Here is a 4,547-nt window from a genome sequence, read left to right on the forward strand (position 1 = left end):
TACTTTTTGTTGCGGATCGCCTTTATGCCTCTCTTTCTCCATCCGTCTGTCTGGAAATAAGCGATGGTGGAATGAACATTAGTCAGCAGATTAGCTTTTCGGAAATATTGCGCTAACGTGTTGTAGACACCCAGGCTGTCCTCCGTGTCCATCCTTCCTCTTCCTCCTCTCCCTCCCTCACCAATCGTCTGATTGACAGCCTATTTGTTTCCTGCCTTGAGTGTCAGTGTCAGACTCACTTTATCACGGAAGTGAGCGTTTGCCTGTTCAGACGTGTGTGTGTGTGTGTTGGGATGGGGGTGTGTTCCGGTGTTTTTTTCCATGGACACGTCTTCTGTCATTCTGATAAGTGGCCCGTTATTTGCCCGCAGCAGCTCCATTTAAGAGTCGCGCTGTGCATGTGTCAGCATCCCCTGCCCGTGTGTGTGTGTGTGTGTGTGTGTGTGTGTGTGTGTGTGTGTGTACCGATGGGAGTGATGACGGGGTACCCGCATGAACGCAAAGGGAAGGGGGGGGGTGTAAGCCGGGCCTTGCACTCGGCCGGGGGCCCTTTAATGGCTGTCGGCCAATCAGGCGGCGGGATGCTGGGAGCGGGCCGTCCTTGGGAACGACCTTGCTGGGGGAAGAAGAAGACGAAGGAGGAGGAGGAGGAGGAGGAGGAGGAGGATGGAGGCAGGTGAAGGATGGAGACACTCACAGCGGGAGAGATGTAAGACAGGGCCTCCCACCACCACGGCAGACGGACAGATGGAGGCAGACGCTAGATAGGTAGTTAAATGCAGCAGATGAATGAGTGATAGTTGAGGACACTAAGAGGATTTAAAGTTCATCTGTTCCCTCCTCCTCCTCCTCCTCCTCCTCCTCCTCTTCCACCACCAGCACCACCTCCACCCCCCCCCGGGCAGACGGGGTGGGGCGTCATCCCGCCCAGATTAAAACGACTGCATGTCCTCGTCTCGTTGCGTAAGAATTCCTCTGAACTGGATGAGAGAGACGTGAGATTAGAGGGTGGAGGAGAAGGTTGGGTGGAGGGGTGGACGCCACCTTCTGTCAGCCGCGTGACGGCGCGGCATCACGGTCCTGATGTCTGGACCTCCTGGTCCGCCGTGTTGGATCTGCGAGAGCGATGAGGCTCCACATCCGCCACGTAGAGTGGTTCCGGAACCGGGTCTGAGTCCAGAAGACCGGTGGACCCTTCACCGGATCTTCTACCACTGCACTGTGTGACCCCCCAGGAGGCCAGGAGCTTCATGAGCCGAATAAAATCACATGATTCGTTCGGTCTCTCCATCCGGGAGAGGGGGCGGGGCTTAACCTGGACAGCTCAGCTGTCAATCACAGACATCCAACCAATCACACTCTTCTACACCTTCAGACAATTTAGGGCCTTCAATGAACCTGATGACTGTTTTTGGACCATGTGGGGGGAAGACGGAGAACCTGAAGGAGAACATGGAGAAAACCCAGGCAGGAGAAGATGGAAGGAACCCATGAAGGAGGACATGGAGGGAACACAGGAGAACATGGAGCTTTAGAACATGGAGAACCCGGTCAGAACCCACACACATCACTATCACCATCCCTTTCACCTCTGTGTGTGTGTGTGTGTGTGTGTGTGTGTGTGTGTGTGTGTGTGTGTTTTAGCGTGTCACTTCCTGTTTGGTGAGCTTAATTCGTGTGTCTTCATGTTTGCTACTGGACAGCTAATCTAATGCTAAGCTAAGAGTGTAGCCTCTTAGCCCTTAGCTACTACTTCACAGCACGTGTGTCTCTTGAGTCTATATGGGCTGTGTGTGTGTGTGTGTGTGTGTGTGCGTGTGTGTATGTCCTCTCAGCCCCCTGGTTTGCACTGATGCCCTTTCCCTGACAGAAAGAGGCTGCCGCGCTCGTTACTGCAAGACTCTTGCAGACGTTCGCTCAGAGGCGGTGGCACAAGTGTGTGTGTGTGTGTGTGTGTGTGTGTGTGTGTGTGTGTGTGTGTGTGTGTGTGTGTAAATGCAGTATTCAAGCGCTCTCACATGCACACGGTCACTCACACACACAGCATATCCTCGCAGATGGACATCGGGGGATATGACAGTGGACACTGACCCCATCACGTGACCCCTGCAGACTGGAGGAGGTCGCCGTGGCAACTATGTGCCCGTAGCCATTACTCATCCATGTCTCTCACACACACGCACATGGCCTCTTAACTTCAACGAGAAGCTGGTGATACACCAGATTTACCTGGAGTGGGAACATCCCATAAACTGTGGGTGTTGTTGCCATTGGCAACGGCGGCGGCCGTGCAGCGCCGCCTCCGAGAGGGCGGACAGATTCAGGTGAGATGCTGCACTTGTTTATAACCTTGCAATAACAACTGAACAAAAAAGTGCATTGAAACTGCTTGAATTGCAACTTTGCGTTGCACACGCACACACACACACACACACACACACACACACACTCCTCACTGGCAGTGCCTCTAAATTTAGCTTCAATGCCGCGTCAGTTGCTCTCAACTTTATTGGCCCAGATATTTCCGTCTTATATGTGTATTTTGTACATCTGGCGCGCGTGTGTGTGTGTGTGTGTGTGTGTGTGTGTGTGTGTGTGTGAGAGAGTAACGTGATGAGTGCGATGGAGGGAGTGTGTCTGCAGGTCATTTGACAGGGGTGACCCTAACGGCTGATTGGCTAATTCCCCCCCGTCCTCCGAGCGATCCCATGATGCTTTGAGGGAGGAGAGCTCCCAAGGTTACTTACACACACACACACACATTTCCATTTAAAGTGCTCAGATGTGTTTTAGCTTTAAATCACCATTCCCGCATCATGGAGACATACAACCATGCAGGTTCCTCCGGGCGGCGGTGGTGCTGGTGACCACCTGGAACATCTGGACGCCATTGATAAAATTACAGAGGTCGTCAGGATGGTGCATCCAGGGGATTACGGCAATCCGGTGCGGCTGGAGGGCTGATCTAATTGAAAGCAACATCTGGACGCACCGTGGCACGCAAACTGACGGGAACACACACACACACATACCCTCACACACACACACACCTCATGATTTATTCGATTATTGTGTGTCTCTGCAAACAAATTGCACTGAATCAAAGCCTGTTGCTGCAGGATAACTGGACACTCAACCTGGATAGGCTGTCACTCAACCTGTGTGTGTGTGTGTGTGTGTTTGTGTGTGTGTGTGTGTGCATACTGCATTAGCTGGCGCTAGTCAGGATGAACTCGTAGTTTCTGGAGCGGGGTCAGCAAGAACTGCAACATCTGGCGGCCGTGAAATGCGCCCTCTCCAACCAAAAACACACACATGCACATCACACATGCACACACACACGCACTGAAGAGAGCATCTCCTGGCTATCATTTATAGTAATAATCTATTTATTACACGGAAATCACACGTTAACGAGCACTTAGCTGCAGGAACCATGATCAAATGAGTCCCTTGACGACACGTGTTTTTCGAATGCTCCCTGAATGCGGCGTTGAATTGCACTGGTGGTCTTGGGGGGGGGGGGGGGGGGGGGGGTACGGGAAATGGGATTCAAATGTGCCACTTTGGCTGACCGGCAGTGCCAAGTGCAACACAAACACACACACACATACACACACACACACATGGCTACTGGTAATTATTCCCGTGTAATAACTGGTGTATAAATCATTTATAACTGTGTAATAACCGAGATGATGGAGTGGAAGCACCAGGTGTGGTGGTCATCCCACAGCCGTCAGCCCCACTGACCCAACACACTCACCCCCCCTCTGTGTGTGTCGTCTGCCTTGGTGAACACCTGCTAACAGGAGCGTCCCCGTGTGAGGACACCTGTTCGGCGGCGAGCGGCGGTCCAGACGTTAACAGCTGAGGCCGTGTTCGGGTTGAGACCCGACGCCCCGCGGAAAATAATTACAGCTTTTTGCATCGCGTGAACCTGAACAGGCTCCGCCCCCTACTTCCTGTTTTATTTGGTGACTCAGCAAAATACGTGAAAGGAATCAGTCGAAGCCGGTTTACGATTCGTCCAGGCGAGCTGTCAATCACAACCCCCCCCCCTCCAACTTCCTGTCCAGACTGCGGCGCCGTGACTCACCGGGGCGCTGGGATCTGTTCCTCCGAGGTCCTCGCGCTCGGCCCTCATGCAGCGCGTCCTTCTGGCCTGGCGTGGAGGAGGACGAGGAGGGTGGTGATGAAGATGATGGTGACAGAAGAAAACGAGAGGAGAACAAAGATTTGCCGAAAACAGGATCCAAAAAAGATGGCCGCCGCTGGAGGTTATACTTACCCACATTCAGACATATAAAATCCGAGGTTTAGAATACTGAGCTGTGATTGGCTGCTGAACCTGAACGGCTAGAAGATGCATTTCCGGTGGTCAAAACCCCATGGATGCTCAATGCTAGTTAGCGTTAGCGAGCAGCAAGAACCGAATACTAGCGACGCCAATGAGGCTAAGTGACGGTAGTCGTCCGAGAAGAACCCAGCTACTGCTAAATGTCGACAAACGGCTAACGTGAATGCTAGCTGCTAGCTGCTAGCCT

Source organism: Fistularia commersonii, chromosome 11, assembly GCF_037954325.1.
Source record: "Fistularia commersonii isolate RoL2024-O1a breed Wild chromosome 11, RoL_Fcom_v1.0, whole genome shotgun sequence".
Lineage (NCBI taxonomy): Eukaryota > Metazoa > Chordata > Actinopteri > Syngnathiformes > Fistulariidae > Fistularia > Fistularia commersonii.